Below are 21,119 nucleotides of genomic sequence, written 5' to 3'. Positions count from 1 at the left end.
TAGAATCGTTACAACAACAAAAAATCACTATCCACTAGATGGAGGCTTTAATCTTCATTGTATTTTTCCTCATTTGTCTCTCCTCCCTATCCATCTCTATCTCTAGTATGTATAACCTACTTTTATGATTGATTTCTTCAACTTAATTGATGTTGTTTCTAATTATATTTTTATCGTACAGGTGCAAAAATCAGAATAAACGACTCGGAGATTGAGATTCAGCCACAACAAATACGTCCCCAATTTCAATTGGCGTTACAGTGGCCCATGTCGGTATGTAATGCCATGAAAAGATGCCCTCGCAACGTAGATAGCAGATTTAGAATTCGTGGGTTTTGGGAAGAGCAACAATATCCCTATGCTCTAGGGGATAAGCGAAAGCTTAGGACTTCGCTGGTATGCAGTTTGTTTTTTGTTTCTTCTTTTTGAGGTTTCCGATTATAACTAAATTAAAAAAAAAATGATCCATTTGTGCATATTAGCATCTTAACCCCAAAGCTTAACAAGAACTGGCCTAACTGGGAAGACGATCGCCCCAGTGCGAATATGGAGTTCTGGAAGAAGGAATGGGGATTCTATTAGAGCAATGCTCGGTCGAACTCGCATGCGTTGCTATCTCAAGCATGTTTGTCAATATTAGTGATCAAAACTATATGTTTTGATTTCTAGTATACTTATGACTAAGTCTCGGTCTAGGATAGTTAGGAATAGTTGAGCTCCAGACTCCATGGCGATTATCTTATGAAGATGAAGAACTACTCAAAGAACCAGTGGAACTTCATCCGACCAAAAGGTATGTGGAGACTTGAACTCATCTTGTCACTCAAAAGTCTATCTACTCTATCTCATACTCTTGAGACAAAAGTCGTATAAGTATGATAGTTTTCATACATACACATTTGCTATTTCAAGCCGAGTTTACTCGCCTATCTTTTTCTCGAAATACGTGTTGGTAAGATTTTGCTTTAACCATCTTCATCTTTACCCGTGACGAAAGTCATGATGACGTTTCAATCTATAGCTTTGATGACGATAGTCGATTCTTTATGTCTAACGACTGTTATAACATTATAGAAGAATGTTTCAATGATTGAAATGTAGAGTTGAGAATATGTAACCACCTATGGATGTAAGCATATAGTGTGTTCGCACATTAGTGTATAAATCCATGTGCCGGAAACCAAGTGTGTGCATATGTGTGCATGCAGTATTGGTGAAGGAGACAGGTTGGGTACACGTACCCGTACGCGTACTGGCGGAAATTCACGTCCATAAAAATTTTCTGAGTTTGAAGTTTACAAAATCAAAAACCAGTCACCTTAGGTACGCGTACTGGCGTAAATTTTTCACCCGAAAAAGTCTGCTGAGTCTGGAAACTAAAACCAACTCAAAATCCGGTAGCAAAGGTACACATACCCGTACGCATACCCAAGCTAGTTATTTCTCAAATCGGTAGTTCATGGACTTAAAACAATAAATTATAAGGAATGCAATCTTTGCAACCCGTGGGTATATTGTTCATGAATTGATTAAAATGAATCAAACTGATTTTGTTTCAATTGTATCTATGTATAAAGACCTAAGCAATTGAACAACTCTTAAACTAGTTCTTATGAGTCATTTGAACTAGTTATGAGAAAGATGAATACGGTTAATATGAAAGCACTCATCTGGTTAACCATTGGTCAACCATTTATGAACCAACCAATGTACACGTTTAGGTACGGTTACTGAAACCTAAATGAATACATTTCGTTTGTGTGTGACAAGCTAAGTTTCAATCTAACGGTTGAAAGATATTAGCTTGGATAAATCAGATTTTTCATCTAACGGTGATTATTGAATGCTTTGTTACCAAGGTAACTTAGATTGCAAACCCTGATTTGAAAACTACATAAGGAGACGTCTATCAACTGTGTAAAACTAATCCCAACACCTCCTGTATAATACTAGTTGGTTTCCTAGAGTCGATTCTCCTTTAATCGTAGGTTTGTTCTCGAGACCCTGTCGATTAACGACTGAAAGTCTTCACTGTGATTGTGAAGCCATAAGAAACAACTCCTCTTGTAGTTGAGCAATCTAATCTTTCCATTTTCTATCGTACGAGTTCAATTGAATAATTGACTTGAGATTATATCTCCGATAGGGCAAGATAAAAAGAAAACACAAAGATCTTCGTCTCATCGTTTGTGATTCCACAATATCTAGTTTCGGTAACATCCGATTTAGATTATTATGAGGTGATTGATAATACTAGGCTGTTCTTCGGGAATATAAGTCCGGTTTATCAATTGGTTCTTGTTCACCTTGATTTTTATCAAAAGACAGAACAAAACTTTTAGGTTTATCTGTGGGAGACAGATTTATCTATCATTGTAGACTTTTCTATGTGATACAGATTTGTTTATTAAAGTCTTCGACTTTGGGTCGTAGCAACTCTTGGTTGTGGGTGAGATCAGCTAAGGGAATCAAGTGCGTAGTATCCTGCTGGGATCAGAGACTTAAGGAGAGCAACTGTACCTTGAATCAGTGTGATATTGATTAGGGTTCAACTACAGTCCAGACCGAAGTTAGTTTGTAGTAGGCTAGTGTCTGTAGCGGCTTAATACAGTGTGGTGTTCAATCTGAACTAGGTCCCGGGGTTTTTCTGCATTTGCAGTTTCCTCGTTAACAAAATTTCTGGTGTCTGTGTTATTTCTATTCCGCATTATATTTTGTTAGATAATTGAAATATCACAGGTTGTGCGTTGTATCGATCAATTGTGAAATCCAACCTTTGGTTGTTGATTGGAAATTAATTGATCCTTGGATATTGGACTTTGGTACCATCCAAGTTTATTCCTTGTATTTGATAAAGATTCGCAGATTTCTATTTGCTTGAGTAAAGATCAAATCAAGAGAAGAGATATTAACTCCTCGATATACTTTTACCTAGATTGAGTCTGACTGTCTAGTTGATTCTCTAGAAAGTATATTGGAGTTAGTCCATACAGATTGCTAATCGAAATATTGGGTGTGGTTGTCAGACCCCCGCTTCAATTGGTATCAGAGCAGGCAAACACGTTTAAGACCTCAAAAGTCTGTGTTTGTAGCGATCTGACTCTATGGACAAGAGCGTTATCTATATAAATGCACCACCAGATCCAGGGATTCCAGAATTCTCTTCCATGACTGATTTAATAAAATCTTTAGAAGAAATTCTATCTAAACCTCCACCAGGTTTAAAATCCCTTGAAGTGTTTTCAGGGCTTTAAAAGAAGCTTGAGAGCTTATCTCTTGATGTTGAGTTATACTTCCAGAAAGAGCAAGAATCTCTTGATAAGATAAATCAAGTTATGATGAATAATATTCATGTTGAGGTGGACATTGATTTACTAATCAGTGAGAACAATGCTCCTCCTCTGTGTAATCCAACTAGTTGTAGCAAACTAAACGACTTACAAGAAGAGTTTAAGTCTAAGTCTTCCGACTGTACCACCTCTAAGCATGAATCAATTCATTGGTCGATTCTTGATACATCTTACCAAGATAATAGTATTGTCCCTTCTTATGAAGAACTTAGGATGTCTCTTTTTATCAAAAGAGTTTCTCTATGCGATACTGAAAATTATCTGCAAAAACTGTTTCTCATAAGGTGTAAAATAAGAAATGAGAAACACATTTTTTCTTGTGCTCTCTGGAAGTTCTTTGAAAAACTTATGAAAACAGTTCCTTGGGTTTCTCTCAATACTGTAAGATGTAAGAGTTGTTGGAAAGAAACTCTTTCTTGGTGCCATGGTGATCAATACATTGTTCACCACAACACAACTTAATTGTGTTGGAAGTGCATCCTCACCAAGAAATGCCCTGCTATGTATACGGTGAGGGAATCACAAGAACTGGGGCGCACAGATTATGTTCGTTAAGGCTGTATAATTCAATTGGATTCTTCTGAAAAGGTATGTCTATAAACTTGAGCAAGTTTTATGTTTTTATTACTTGTTTGAGTACTTATAATGATCCATGTATCTTGATTATCGTTCATTTCTACCTAACTTGATATGTGTTTAAGGTTCTTAAATGTTTAGGTTTGAAAACACTAGTTTGGGATGTTTGGACTTCATGGTACACATACAAAGTATGCATAACAACATTTAAAATCAAAATCCAAGGGTTTAAGTACGCATACCCGTATGCATACTTAACGTCGATATTCGTTAAATTTGTTTTGGCCGCAAATTCTTCGTCCGAACTCGGATTGACCTCATTCGTTTTGCATTCTCTTCCTATTTGAATTCTCTTCAAAATGGAGATGAGAAACCTTCAATTTGGATAAGTTAAGATTGGTATTTGTCTTGTCTCTTGTTTTTGAGTGTTTTTCTCCGTTTCGTTGCACTTGTTCCACTTCTGTTGGACTTGGGCACTTGCATTCTTGGAGTACTACTCTTCTAAGATAATTTGTATCTTTTACAAGAATGTTGTTCGTGAATCACAAAGAAGGAAGTTCAAGAATGGGCAGTAGTATGCATAACTATGGGATTCTTGAATATTCACAATCATTTTATGTGAACTATGGTGCATGGTCATTAATGACTTTGTATGTTCTTCTTTATTAAGAAGATCTTTTTATACGCCTTTGGTATCTTTTCTTGGTATAAATCCGGGTGAAAAAGATTGATTCTACCCTCTAAAGACAAATCATCTTATATGTGCATTACGAGTTTGTCTTGATGCCTAAGAAACTTCTTATAAGAATTTTATTCTTGTTTTTGAGAAGGATTACTAGAGTTTGGAATAACAATTATTGTGATTTCACATAGCTATGTCCAACGTTTTCATCTTGCAATGTTTTTAGATTTATTTATTTAAATTCTAAAGTTGATTTGGAAGATGATGATTGCAGTATTAATCTTTATGATTTTATATATTGCAATATGTTATGGGATATGTGTGTTTGCGTCCGTGAACTATTATTGTCCCATACAATGTCAAAATTTATATCTTTTATATGTCGATATGCAAGTATTGATACATCGATGAACTTTTGACAAACCAAAGTTAAGCTTATTATGTCAATTTTTGATGGAAGATATGTTAAAATATTTTGTTGACAAAGATTATGTCTATTATATGTCGTTATGCAAATAGTGATGAAAATAGAATGAATCTTTGTATATGCCGCAGTATTGATCTTTCCCTGATCCATATTTTATGTGTATACTGCAATGCTCCATAAGGTTTTGTTATGTTGAGCATAAAATGATTGAGTTGATCATTCTTTTATAGTTAACATAGTCGTAGCTCCGTAAATTCTCTTATGTCGAGCATGTTCAATTAAATTGATCACTTTTGTGTTTAATTTGATTGTGTATTCTGATTAAATTGATCATGGGTTTACTTGTGATTAGTTTAATTGAGAATTTTGGATATAGAAAATCATTTCATTTTGGTTTTTGGTGTCCAAATCCTTCTTTTCTTGTAAAAGCAAGGCGCTCTTGTTGTTCTCTTGGGAATGACATCAAATGGGGGAGAGTTCTTTTGAACTTGCGCTTAATTTCCATATCTTTGTGGGGAGTACGGATGTGGAATTATTTAGGGGTTATCTTGTATCTTTATAAACTCCTTGATGAATGCATTTAGCCTAGGCTTTATGATTGCATCTAAACAAGTTGATATGTACTTTTCTTTGGTCTTGAAGCGTCTTCGTGGAAATTTCATTAGGATCCCGTTTTCGTACCTTTGCCAATTTTATTGACAAAAAGGGGGAGAATTAATGTGTAGTTCACACTGAAAATACATATGATTTACGTGCTTTACGGGTCATTATGTAAGGGGGAGTGGTTTTCATGTTGAGACGAAAGTATTGAATAAAGGGGAGTGATACATATAACCATAGTATTGTTGTCGAATTTGTGATATGAGAACTTTGATGTTGTGTGATAATACTATGACACTGTATAACAATGATCGAGAGCTTTTGTTTTCTCATTGTTATGGCTACAGAACTTCAACAACTATGATGCTGAATTGAACATATATGGAATCATGGGAGTACTTGGAAAAGACGAAGTTTTCAAGTAACGTTGAAGTACCAAAGAGATCAAGCATGTGAACGAGAAGCTACAAAGTTTTATTTATTTTGTAATCCATATGTATTGAAAGTTTTGTCACTAAAATTGACAAAGGGGGAGATTGTTAGAGCATTGCTCGGTCGAACTCGCATGCGTTGCTATCTCAAGCATGTTTGTCAATATTAGTGATCAAAACTATATGTCTTGATTTCTAGTATACTTATGACTAAGTCTCGGTCTAGGATAGTTAGGAATAATTGAGATCCAGACTCCATGGCGATTATCTTATGAAGACGAAGAACTACTCAAGGAACCAGTGGAACTTCATCCGACCAAAATGTATGTGGAGAGTTGAACTCATCTTGTCACTCAAAATTCTATCTACTTTATCTCCTACTCTTGAGACAAAAGTCGTATAAGTATGATAGTTTTCATACATACACATTTGCAATTTCGAGCCGAGTTTACTCGCCTATCTTTTTCTCGAAATACGTGTTGGTAAGCTTTTGCTTTAACCATCTTCATCTTTACCCGTGACGAAAGTCATGATGACATTTCAATCTTGAAAATGGCTTTGATGACGATAGTCGATTCTTTATGTCTAACGACTGTTATAACATTATAGAAGAATGTTTCAATGATTGAAATGTAGAGTTGAGAATATGTAAATCCATGTTCCGGAAACCAAGTGCATGTATATGTGTGCATGTGGTATTGGTGAAGAAGACAGGTTGGGTACGCGTACCCGTACGAGTACTGGAGGAAATTCACGTCTGTGAAATTCTGCTGAGTTTGAAGTTTACGAACTCAAAAACCAGTCACCTTAGGTACGCGTACCCTTACGCATATTGGCGGAACTTTTTCGCCCGAAAAAGTCTGCTGAGTTTGGAAACGAAAACGAACTCAAAATCCGGTAGCTAAGGTACGCATACCCAAGCTAGTTATTTCTCAAATCGGTAGTTCATGGACTTAAAATAATAAATTATAAGGAATGCAATCTTTGCAAACCGTGGGTATATTGTTCGTGAATTTATTCAAATGAATCAAACCGATTTTGTTTCAGTTGTGTCTATGTATAAAGACCTAAGCAATTGAACAACTCTTGAACTAGTTCTTATGAGTCATTTGAACTAGTTATGAGAAAGATGAATACAGTTAATATGAAAGCACTCATATGGCTAACCCTTTGTCAACCATTTATGAACCAACCAATGTACACGTTTAGGTACGGTTACTCAAACCTAAATGAATACATTTCATTTGTGTGTGACAAGTTAAGTTCGATCTAACGGTTGAAAGATATTAGCTTGGATAAATCAGGTTTTTCATCTAAAGGTGATTATTGAATACTTTGTTACCAAGGTAACTTAGATTACAAACCCTGATTTGAAAACTATATAAGGAGACGTCTAGCAACTGTGCAAAACTAATCCCACACCTCCTGTAATACTAGTTGGTTTGCTAGAGTCGATTCCCCTTTAATCGTAAGTTTCTTCTCGAGACCCTATCGATTAACGACTGAAAGACTTCATTGGGATTGTGAAGTTAGATAAAACTACTTCTCTTGTAGTTGAGCAATCTGATCTTGCCATTTTCTATCGTACGAGTTCAATTGAATAATTGACTTGAGATTATATCTCCGATAAGGCAAGATAAAAATAAATCACAAACATCTTCGTCTCATAGTTTGTGATTCCACAATATCTAGTTTCGCTACCATACGATTTAGATTATTGTGAGGTGATTGATAATACTAGGTTGTTCTTCTGGAATATAAGTCCGGTTTATCAATTGGTTCTTGTTCACCTTGATTTTTATCAAAAGACAGAACAAAACTTTTAGGTTTATCTGTGGGAGACAGATTTATCTATCCTTGTAGACTTTTCTGTGTGGTACAAAATTGTTTATTAAAGTCTTCGACTTTGGGTTGTAGAAACTCTTGGTTATGGGTGAGATCAGCTAAGGTAATCAAGTGCGTAGTATACTGCTGGGATCAGAGACGTAAAAAGCGCAATTGTACCTTGAATGAGTGTGATATTGATTAGGGCTCAACTACATTTTAGACCGAAGTTAGTTTGTAGTAGGCTAGTGTCTGTAGCGGCTTAATACAGTGTGGTGTTCAATCTGGACTAGGTCCCGGGGTTTTTCTGCATTTGCGGTTTCCTCGTTAACAAAATTTCTGGTGTCTGTGTTATTTCTATTCCGCATTATATTTTGTTATATAATTGAAATATCACAGGTTGTGCGTTGTATCGATCAATTGTGAAATCCAACCTTTGGTTGTTGATTGGAAATTGATTGATCCTTGGATATTGGACTTTGGTACCATCCAACTTTATTCCTTGTATTTGATAAAGATTCGCAGATTTCTAATTGCTTGAGTAAAGATCAAATCAAGAGAAGAGATATTAACTCCTCGATATACTTTTACCTAGATTGAGTCTGACTGTCTAGTTGATTCTCTAGAAAGTATATTGGAGTTAGTCCACACAGATTGCTAATCAACATATTGGGTGTGGTTGTTAGACCCCCGCTTTTTCAGGTTCAACGAGTTTGAGTTTTGGGTCTGTATGAGCATTCACCGGTCCAAAAACTTATGGACTATATATTAAAGAACTTCCCGTGTGGGTCGAATCGATTAATCGAGCTCGGTGATCTGCATAAGTAGCTCCAGGCACAAGGAATGCCTCATATTTCCATACAGTGGAATAAAAATTGTAGAACGATCGTCATCCAGCTTGAAGAGATTAGATTTCTCATGGAAGAGTATAATGATTACTTTGAATGGATTCAAACTAACAGGGGCAGACATTCTAAGAAGCTGCAACCCAAATAACCGCTAGAAGGTTTATGTTTCATTTCCCTAGTTTATTATATCCACATGGAATTGCACTTTTACATGTATTATCAAATAACAAGGCTTTTCCAACAATCTTATAGACAATTCATATTATCGGCTTCTTGGAATATGAAATAGTTACTCTTTATTGACTCTAGTGGATACTACATGTGTTTTAAACTCTCTTAGAATAGTTCATTGCTAAGCTTGCTGCTGGAAGAAGGTTTTTCTATCACGATCAGGTAAAATTACTCTAATTAACAGCGTTCTCAATAGTCTGCCTATCTACCATGTCTCTGTTTGAGATGCCTGCTTCTGTTATGAAAAAATTAGAGAAAATCATGAGATATTTCCTGTGGAATGACAGTAAGGGTAGAAATAAGGTTCATTTGATAAAATTGAATGCTTTATGTATAAGGAAAAAGTTGGGAGGTCTTGGTATTAAAAGTCTGAAGAAGATGAACAATGCTTTTCTTTCAAAATGGACATGGAGGTATGCAGTTCAAGAAGATGCTTTCCGGAGGAAAATTGTTCATGAAAAGTATGGCGGTGAAGATGTTACTTGGATTCCTAAAACTCTCCAAAAATTACTTATGGGAGATCTTTGTAGAGATCCATAATGAAGTATAAAGCTTTTGCTTTGAAGTAGTTCAAAGTTAACAATGGTATCTCAGTAAGATTCTGGGATGACAACTGGATTTATGACTGATGCGTGTCGTAACCACAACAAATTAATTAATAGTTTTCCACCTAATTAAAAATTAAAATACTGTAGTCAAGTTCGTCCCCACGAGGAGCAAGAGATTTTTAGTTGTAAAATTGTCACAAGGGGGGTGGGGGTAACGGGCGGTGGATTTTAAAAGCAAAAGAAAGTAAATAAAGCGATTAAAAATATAAGTTGAAATCAATAAGAGAAATTAAATCAAGGAATCGTTCTTCGTTGCAAAACAATGATTCAAGTTATGTTCTTTTCCACTTTTTATTAGTCACATATTATCACCAACCGTAGAATAGCAGGTTCGCTTATCTATCCCCAAAATTCCTCGTTTCACTGAGTAACAAGTCCGCTTAGTTATCAAATTCTTTTCAAAAGAACCACCTTGAGGTTCTCTTACAAGATGCAATTCTCTCGAATGCATTAAGATGTGAATTTAGGTTTAGTACTAGTAGATAAACTCGGTTAACTCGGTCCACTTTCTAGCGTTGTTTTCACACATAATTGCTCCACAGAATCCCTCTGCAAGGTCTCGTGTTTTTTACTTATGTAAAAAGTCAAGAAACGATTACGTATTCCCTAACGTCTACTAGCTTTAGATTGAATAAAAAATCAATTCAGTTGGCCACCTAAACGGTCTATCATGCAAGCATAAACATTCTTATTAGTAAAAACAAACGATAATCATGTGAAAATCTTCAAGATAGAATTGAAAAAAAAACTCAAATCATATGTTAAGAACTAGGAATTCATCCCCAATCAATAAGAAAATTAGCTACTCATGTTTTTGAAATTCATACCAATAATTAAAAGAAGAATTTTGAAGTTCACACAAATAATTAAAAGAAGAATTTTGAAAAGCAAGCAAAAACACAAGTGTTGTGTGTGTAAAGGTGTGCAAAAAAGTGTGTAGAGAAAAGTAGAGAACTTCTCTATTTATAGGCTTCAATTTCCTAGCAATCCTCTTAGGAATAGAATCCCTTTCCCTTTGTAAGTCTTCTTTTCAAGTCCGTGTCTTTGTAAAGTTCTTCCATCTTCTCTTTCCAAATTCAAGTCTAATTCCTCAAACCCATGAGTCTAGAAAATTATGGGTCGCCGGAAATTTACTGGTACCACCGGAATCCGTCAGAAATCTCCCTGCCGGTCACCTGAGTTCTGTCGTTGTCGACAGAATATTCCGTAACGGTTCCGTTAGAGTTAACGGTCAATGTGGTCAATCCGTTAGTCAGCGGGTCAAGAAAGAAGGGCATTTAGTCATCGAGTCAGCATGTCTTACTCAGCTAACTGGTCTTAGTCACTGAGTTGGAACTGGAATCGCCGAGTTGACTCACCTGGAGAAGATTTCAGCAGAGTCTCCTCTGTTCTGGTGATATTCCGGCCATTTTATCCTGTAATTTCCTAGCATACATCTAAGGCAATTCAATCAACACAATTGCTGCTTCAAACACTCTTCACTGCAGCAATGATCATTCAAATAGCAGCAACACTTCCCCTGTATATCATATCAGCTTAACCCATTTTGTTTCTCTGCTTTACAACTCAGAGTAGCAGCTCACCGCCTTTGCATCTTAAGTTCACCTGCACCATCGAGCAAATTCACTCATACCACCATTGCAATACTACTATTAGTACCAATACCCATCAGAACTCCATCTAAATCTCATAACTTCAACCAATATTTCCCTCAAACAACACCGACCCATGTCTGATTTCCTCAATCCTCAACAGTTGCAGTAACCACTAACAACATCAAATTCTCATCTTCATCAGATTCAACCTTCAATTCATAACAAAACCCAAATTAACCACAAACCCATCTTAGCAATAGCACCACCTTCATAAGTTACAGAATCCATCTCCGATTTTCAGCTGAAACTTCGAACCCTAATTTCTTCGTCGTCTCATCACAACAGCAGATCCTCATTCTTATTCATCTCCATGACTATTAGTGAATAAACACAGTTATAAACAGTTATAGGTGCATGTAGTATTTTCTATGTCTGCTGTAATATTGACAGACTGTAGTGACGTGTTGGACAACTGATAGACACATTTTTGTGTCTAATTTGTCCTCAATGTTCTGTATTGTTAGACTCGATTAAATACTTATGGTGTTATTTTATGTTTTTGTAGATGTTTTTGGAAAAATAAGCTCTTGCGGCGAAATTGACTCGAAAAGTGGTGTTTTACACCCCAGGATAGAGACTAAAAAAACCCCAGAAATGCGCCGGAGGAACCCAGAAAAAATGCTGGAAACACCCCAGAAAAATTACTTAATCCACCCCAAAGGACATATGTTATTCGGACTCCAGCAACGGATAAGGGGCGACCACTGGATAAGGGGTGACCTTCTTCACAAATTCAAAAAAAAATTTTGGCGGGAAAATATTTCTTTTCACAGGCAGATTTTTCGATCAGATTTTGGAGGAGTTTTTGTGCGATTCAATTGCTGAAACTTCATGGGTAGATGTGATATGTCATAGAAAAGCTGGTATGGGTGTTTGTTTCGATCAAATTTGGCTGGATAACTTGGTTTAATCCAAACAGGGAGTTGGGGGAAAAAATGAGCTTATACGAGTTGTGGTGAATCTAAACGTGTACTTCACGTGTTTGGAAGCCTTAATCTACACTTTGGAACGTGAATAATATTTATAAGGAATTTAATCCAGCTGCAGATGCGTAAAAATCAAAATCATTGATAAAAAAAGAAAGAAAATATCCCGAGTAAAAGAAGATTATTTGGGATTAATGGAGGAGATTCAACGCATGTTTTTTCTTTAAATAGATTCCCTGGGAGTCCTAGAGGGGGTGTCGAGAGTCTGGGAGGATGAGGAGAGCCAGAGAAGAAGAAATTCGAGTTTTCCCAAACTCGGTTTCTGCTGCTGCTGATGATGAACATGAAGAACACGAAGAACGGACCTGCAGAGACAGTCGTTTTCCAACAGTAACAATGACTCACAGCCGTGGGTCGTACATCAGAGGCAGACTTATTTGCCAATGTCAGCGACACAGAGACGAGGGTCTTATTTTGCTACAGTTTCAGCGACTGTCGCTGGACAGTCTTATTTGTTACAGTGACAACCGAGGGTCGTAGTTCTATGGTTTGTAACAAATATAATTGTTACAAACCCGGTTTTGAATTATTTCTCCCTTTTTATCATTTGTAAACCCATCTTTGAGCATCAATGAAATTCTTTGAGAGGTTTTCCAACATGATGAGAGGCTAATTTCTCCCACAACCAAGGAAATGAGGAAGATATTTACGCATGAATAATTGGTAATTATTTATTCTCTCTAATTTATAATTCACTCAATCACTGCCTTTGCAGAGTGTTTAATTGTTTGCAAAAATTTTCTTCATTAGTTGTGATTCAATTAGATAGGTCATGCTTTGTTTAGATAATCTATGCTTAGGGGATACAATTAATTTTGAGAATTTTCCAGATTATTTGTGAATTAAGAAATAAGAGTCTTGAAAGATAATTAGAGTTTTGAAATATGTATCATTCAATTTTGCGTCATAGTGGAATCTAGTGTCTTGGTTACCTCTTGCCCACTTTGTTAATATTTTTGTATATAATTTTATTAAATCTTTGAATTTAATCTTCACAAGTCCGAGAGTTTGAACCTTATTACTACAAATACAATCAAAAATATTATCATTTTATTGGAGTATTTAGAGAAACAGTATGTAAACTTAGTCTTTAGTTTTTTTTTATTTCATTTGTTCTTTTTACGTTTCTTTGGGTGTGTCTTTGTATTACAGGTTTGAAGTTGGATACTAAAGACTTGGAATCAAAGCTTAAAGCCAAAAGAGAAGGAAAAAGACAAAGCAAAAAAAAAAAGAGCGAAAGAAAAATTAAAAAAAAGAGAGAATTTTTTATTTTTTTTAGAGACCTTCCCTTTTTTGTAATTTTGTTTTTTTTATTCTTTTCTTTTGCACTTTATTTAGACTTTGGACTTGGACAATTTTTTTTTAAACCCTAAGGAAGGTTACATTAAATATAAAACTGTTTGCAGGGAAGGACGACGATTACAATATCGTCTCGGCCCCTCGGGTTCGCACATGACATAGGAGTCGTAGCCCGAGTCGACTTCAGCGGTTCTGCGCCCGTCTGGTACGGGAGATAAGCTTTCGAAACACCCGTGAATCCCCTGTCAGCGGGTTTATTGTATGCCTTAAGGTGAATATTTGCTTAGGATTTGAATACGGTTGTTTTAATTTCCTAGTAAAGGGCAAGGCCTATCCAAATTAAGATAAGGACTCGGATTTCGTCACCGTTTCCTTCTTGCCCGCCTTAGGAAAACGAAACCAAACGCGAAACTAAGCTTAAAATTTTGACTAAAACGAGACCTATAGGGTAACGAGCTTAATAGGAAAGTCATTCGAGAAATATTGGTTACTCTTTTGAGCATACTTTGAAGTTCATGATGGTTTCTGCGAGTTGAATGCGTGACTGCGCCGCCTTATAATACTGGTGAGACCTTGGGTATCAAAGCTCCTCGCAGCTTCCCTCGTCTCAATTCAACTTACTTAAACTCGGATTGATTCCAGAGAGGTTTTCTCAGATTGTAACGAATTCCTTTTTGAAAGATTAGAAGCTGGTCTAGAAACAATCTAAGTGGAGCCTTCATGCTTGTTGTTTGCTAGATTTTATAGGTTTGATTTGGTCGAGTCAGCTTTGTTTGTGATTGTGTAGATTCCCTTGCAATTAAGAATGTCGAACTGGTATGATAGAAGCCAATACAATGATTATCGACCTGAATTTGAATATGGACATCATCCTTTTTATGACCATGTTGGGAATAGTGGTTGGGAACGCCATCCTTTGGAAGGATATGGGTCATACCCTGGTGAGCCCAATTACTATCCACACATGCATCAGTCTTACGAGCAAGAAGATTATAGTACTAGTTCTTCGTCTCTAGAGGATACAATCAAACTATTGAAAAATAGTCCTTTTTATGATCCCTCTGTTCCTATTTCTCCTTAGAAGAGTCCCTCAGGAAGTTAGATGAGTCGACGCGTAAGTTAGCTGAGATGAATAGTATAATTATAGACGAAAGAACTACAATAATGAGTGAACCTTCTTTAGAAGACCACCTCAAGCGGATAGCTGAGACGAACGAAAGAATTGCTCGAAATTACTTGAATTGCCAATATAGTGTATCCAATAATACCCTTGAGAATGAAGATAGTTATTTACATAATCAAGATAACAAGGTTAGAATTGGTAGCACTACTTGTTTTGATGAGGTTCGATCTTTTTCATGTTATTATGATGAGGATAGTGTTGATGGAGAATCATACTTATGTAGTAATAGTGTTCAGGAAATGGATACTCCAATTGAGCTTTACAATGATAATATTATTTCTATTTCAAATCCAAATCCAAATAATTTTAATAATTGTTCACCTGTTCAAAAGGACGAGGATTTGACTAGATATACCCTCGTTTTAGACGATGTAGTATTTCCTGTTTACAAAGCCGATAATGATTTAGAGGAACGAGTTTATTCTGAGAATAATGTTTTAGAGTCTAGCGATTTAGAAACAATAGTCTTAGACGAAGAAGATGAACTCGTAGAGATTTTAAATATGAGTGAGGATGCATCACCTAAGTATAACCTAACAGAAGCAATTGACCATTTTCAGGATTCTGATGATCTAGAAATTAGGGAAATTGTAGTTAGTCTACCTAGAGACACCCAAAACTCTAAGTTTGGGGGTGATTATCATTCTCCCTGTGCTTTCCCTTTAACTCTTAGAAAGTTCCCTCGTGTAGGGCTTGACATTTGTGCCTCAACCATCGTACAAGATTATCTCCATACACGTTTTCCCGAACCTAAAAATGTCCAGAAAGAAGTTCAGTCATTAGAAACCCATCCTCTGGTTGATGTGGTTTGCCCAGGCTATGATACCCTTATTGACTTTGGTTTCCCACCAAATAGTTTTCTTCCAAATGTGGGAACGTTTATATTTCAAATGTGTCGAATATTTAGTTGTGAGACTAAACCTAAATGCTTTAGGAAATTAGAATCAACACATTTTCTTAAGAATGACTACTACCCTCACTGTGGTAAATTTTGTAAGTTAAACCTGATTGACTTAGAGGATCCTCAATTATTTAGGTTATTATTATGTGCTTCTAAATTTTTATTTGAGTTTTTACAGACTCTAGGACCTACTAATTCGGATCTCACTTTTGAGGAGTTGCATCCTAAAGAAATATATTTAGACCCTTTTATAGAACCTGAACCTGAACCACAATTAGACGTAGTTGTCTTAATCAGGAAACTAGGTAAGGGCATGCTAGTCTTGTTCATTTTCTTTGTTTACTGCAGTTTCCTTTGGTCAGCTCTATTTGGTTTTCAAGACCCACAGTTATTCCGGCTACTGTTATACGGTTCGAGTTGATTAATTCTTTCCTAAGTCTGGATGAAGACTTTAAACTTAGCACTTCTTGGGAGGTAATCCATGCTCATGCAACATGGTAATATCTTTCCTTAACTCTTTTTCTTCAAGTGGTAACAGGTTCTCCTTGTTCATGCTTTTAATTTTATCTTTAGAACATCGAGGACAATGTTAGATTTAAGTTTGGGGGTGGGGAAGAACTTTTTAGTTGCACTTTTGAAACTTCTAGCGTCACTTGATATCCGGTTAGCTAAGTTTACATACTGTTTCTCACCGAAAAGATAGAAATTGGAATGCTAGGGATAACAACCTTTTGAGACATTAGAGAAAAAGACATTGAGATCCTTGAAATTCAGGAGAGAACTTGTTCCTTTTAGAGGGTAACCGTGATGGACCTAACCATACATGATGTAAAGGAAAGTATGTCAGGAAATGCCAGAAAGACAAAGCAACCTCATAATGTAGTCTTAGTTACTTGATTGCGACTCTCTCTCAGTAGAAACTTATCATCATCAACAAGCGGAGCGACATCAAAATCTATGAAGAAAGTTGAAGACGTTTTAGGTTTAGAAGCAACAATAGAAAAGAATAATTCAAAAAATCAAAGTTGAAGTTATAAAAGCAAATGATATAAGTTGTTAGAATCCATGATACCAAGACATCATAAGTTGCGAAGATCCAAGTTTTGAAAGTCCTTCTCTCATGGCCATGTAAATTGTTGTCTTGTAATTTTTGTTTCCCCGACAGCGGCGTCAAAAATTGATGGGTATTTTCAATTGAGTTATAATAAAAAGATTCGTTCACTCAGACTTGTTAAAATTGTTTTAAGGATTAATAAAGGAAAAACGCTAAAAATATACAAATTATGTCACAAGATGAAGAGACGCTGAGACGCGGGATTCCACTACTTTTCATATTGTTATGGTTCAGTCATTAATTCTAGACAATATAGCTCAAACAAAAGAAGTTGTGACTCTAGTTCTTTGCCAAAAATAGATTTCGTAAAATATTATTTGTAAGTTAAAAGCATGACGCATCTAAAGTATTTAGAACTAAGCATGCGACATCTAACAAAATAACAAACAATTAATAGAAATCATAAAGCAATTAAATCTATGCAAAAAGTCAATAAAAGAATTAATTCATTTACCACAATCATGAAAAGTTGCTTCCTCCATTGTCCCAGTGATGGGGTCTAGCTCCGCATGGTGAAAACACACTCAAAGGAATTTTTCATTGCTCAAAAAGGTGTTTACAAGGAGAAAATGGAGAAATAATTCAAAATCGGATTTGTAACAATTATATTTGTTACAAACCAGAGAACTACGACCCTCGGCCGTGGGTCGTATCGCTGTAGCATATAAGACTGTCCGGAGAATGTCGTATACACTGTAGCATAAAAGACTGCTTCTTGTAGTCTTATGTTCTTTGTATGTTCTTCAATGGCAGCATCAGAGACAATCTCTGCAACTCCCGATTCTCTGCTTTATTCTCACCCCTAACTCTACATCCCTCTTTATATTGCTCCTGAACAGTTTATATAGCCTCACAACACCGAAATATCCCGTCATAACTCCATATAATTCTCCATTTACTCGGCAGTAAAGAATATCTCCTTGGGAATATTTTCTTCCCTTTCTTCTCTTCTCACGCTGTCAAATAGTGCTGAAACTTCCTTACTTAATTCCTTCACGTCTCTGCAGCGACCAAGCACTTTCCAAACATGAGAAACACACGATTTAGAGTCCCAGAAGCAAACGAAATTCATAGCAAATCCCGTGAAAAACTCTCCCACGAACGTGTTGCTCTGTTTGTTTCAATCCCACGATGCAGCCAACTCTAACCGAAACCATCGACCATACCATCCATGTTTGGTCCAAACAGACCCAAAGAAACCGAATCCAGTGCTCGAGTATCATTCCAACGTGACCAAAATCTTAACAGAGTTTCCGCAGGAAGAAAACCCGGGAATATGTTCAACCCTTATATCCACCGTTCTAGCCAACTCTGGTATAAACGACGATCATTATTATCTCTATTGGATCAAAATAGACAAACCCAATGAGTTTCAGCCCTTGAATCTCCCTAGAACACGATCAAAACTTCAACCCTGATTCTGTCTGCGTCTGCACTATCTCCCGCCAAATTTGCAATTTGAAATGAAGAAGAAGATGTGCCCTGATCCAAAACACGGGCGCCTTTAACAGCCTGGGGTTCCCTTATCCAAAATGAAGGTGCCTTTAATACTTTTCTTCGGGGGTCCAAATAGCACTTTTTGAGCAACTTTTTCCACACAAATGTATTTCTCCAAAAATGCCTACAAACACATAAAACATCAAAATTAGTACAAAATCGAGTGCCAACAATATATAGTATTGAGAACAAATTAGACACAAAATGTGTCTATCAAATACCCCCAAACTTATTATTTGCTAGTCCTCGAGCAAAACTAATAAAAAGTAAAAACGATTTAATCTCGGGAGGGTTTACCAGAGGTGTACCCACAAAACCGTTACTTCTAATTGATCACAAGTATCCAAAGAGCTATGAGGACATACATATTCTCAACCTATCTCCAAGTAACTAGAATGCCAGAGAAATTAAAGGTGTCAGCTCTAAATATGACTGAAGAAAAGGGGAGACACATCCGCAACACTGCTAGATAAAGAGATATCCGCTACATAGATAGATAAACATTGTAAGATGCATCCGCTGCTTTACAGCTGGATAAGATTAGGAGAGAGATAAAGATGAGAGGGACATCTGCTACACAGCTGGACTAATTACGTGTGATGAGTTAAACCAGTGTTAGAAAGATCTTGTGCCAGATTTAAAGCGGACTAATAAAGCAACCAAATGTATCTTTTTTTTCCGACTCTCTCATAGTGCTCAGTAGAAACAACGTCTTCTTCGGTCTTCAACTGTTGATGATAAACTATCGAACCTCATAGAACCTTGACAATTAACTCTTCTCTTCGATTTCTTGCTTGACTTATAAATTTCTACTTCCCTTTGGCCTTATTGAACAAAACGTAACGATGATTTTTTTCATTTTTCGTTTTTTTCAAAAAAAAAAATTTCATATTTTTTTTGTTGGAAACAAAAATTACTAGACAACAATTTACATGGCCATGAGAGAAGGACTTTCAAAACTTGGATCTTCGCAACTTGTGATGTCTTGGTATCATGGATTCTAACAACTTATATCATTTGCTCTTATAACTTCAACTTTGATTTTTTGAATTATTCTTTTCTGTTGTTGCTTCTAAACCTAAAACGTCTTCAACTTTCTTCATAGATTTTGATGTCGCTCCGCTTGTTGATGATGATAAGTTTCTACTGAGAGAGAGTCGCAATCCAGTAACTAAGACTACATTGTGAGGTTGCTTTGTCTTTCTGGCATTTACTGACCTACTTGCCTTTACATCATGTATGGATAGGTCCATCACGGTTACCCTCTAAAAGGAACAAGTTCTCTCCTGAATTTCAAGGATCTCAATGTCTTTTTCTCTAATGTCTCAAAAGGTTGTTATCCCTAGCATTCCAATTTCTATCTTTTCGGTGATAAACAGTATGTAAACTTAGATAACCGGATACCAAGTGACGCTAGAAGTTTCAAAAGTGAAACTAAAAAGTTCTTCCCCACCCCCAAACTTAAATCTAACATTGTCCTCGATGTTCTAAAGATAAAATTAAAAGCATGAACAAGGAGAAACTGTTACCACTTGAAGAAAAAGAGTTAAGGAAAGATATTACCATGTTGCATGAGCATGGGTTACCTCCCAAGAAGTGCTAAGTTTAAAGTCTTCAGCCAGACTTAGGAAAGGATTAATCAACTCGAACCGTATAACAGTAGCCGGAATAACTGTGGGTCTTCAAAACCAAATAGATCTGACCAAAGGAAACTGCAGTAAACCAAGAAAATGAACAAGACTAGCATGCCCTTACCTAGTTTCCTGATAAGACAACTACGTCTAATTGTGGTTCAGGTTCAGGTTCTATGAAAGGGTCTAAATATATTTCTTTAGGATGCAACTCCTCAAAAGTGAGATCCGAATTATTAGGTCCTAGAGTCTGTAAAAACTCAAATAAGAATTTAGAAGCACATAACCTAAATAATTGAGGATCCTCTAAGTCAATCAGGTTTTACTTACAAAATTGACCACAATGAGGGTAGTAGTCATTCTTAAGAAAATGTGTTGATTCTAATTTCCTAAAGCATTTAAGTTTAGTCTCACAACTAAATATTCGACACATTTGAAATATAAACGTTCCCACTTCTTTCTGGACATTATTAGGTTCGGGAAAACGTGTATGGAGATAATCTTGTACGATGGTTGAGGCACAAATGCCAAGCCCTACACGAGGGAACTTTCTAAGAGTTAAAGGTAAAGCACAGGGAGAATGATAATCACCCCCAAACTTAGAGTTTTGGGTGTCTCTAGGTAGACTAACTACAATTTCCCTAATTTCTAGATCATCGGAATCCTGAAAATGGTCAATTGCGTTTGTTAGGTTATACTCAGGTGATGCATCCTCACTCATATTTAAAATCTCTACGAGTTCATCTTCTTCGTCTAAGACTATTGTTTCTAAATCTCTAGACTCTAAAACATTATTCTCAGAATAAACTCGTTCCTCTAAATCATTATCGACTTTGTAAACAGGAAATACTACATCGTCTAAAACGAGGGTATATCTAGTCAAATCCTCGTCCTTTTGAACAGGTGAATAATTATTAAAATTATTTGGATTTGAAATAGAAATAATATTATCATTGTAAAGCTCAATTGGAGTATCCATTTCCTGAACACTATTACTACATAAGTATGATTCTCCATCAACACTATCCTCATCATAATAACATGAAAAAGATCGAACCTCATCAAAACAAGTAGTGCTACCAATTCTAACCTTGTTATCTTGATTATGTAAATAACTATCTTCATTCTCAAGGGTATTATTGGATACACTATATTGGCAATTCAAGTAATTTCGAGCAATTCTTTCGTTCGTCTCAGCTATCCGCTTGAGGTGGTCTTCTAAAGAAGGTTCACTCATTATTGTAGTTCTTTCGTCTATAATTATACTATTCATCTC

Source organism: Papaver somniferum, chromosome 1, assembly GCF_003573695.1.
Source record: "Papaver somniferum cultivar HN1 chromosome 1, ASM357369v1, whole genome shotgun sequence".
NCBI classification, from domain to species: domain Eukaryota; kingdom Viridiplantae; phylum Streptophyta; class Magnoliopsida; order Ranunculales; family Papaveraceae; genus Papaver; species Papaver somniferum.
Note: the sequence above shows the minus strand (reverse complement) of the source record.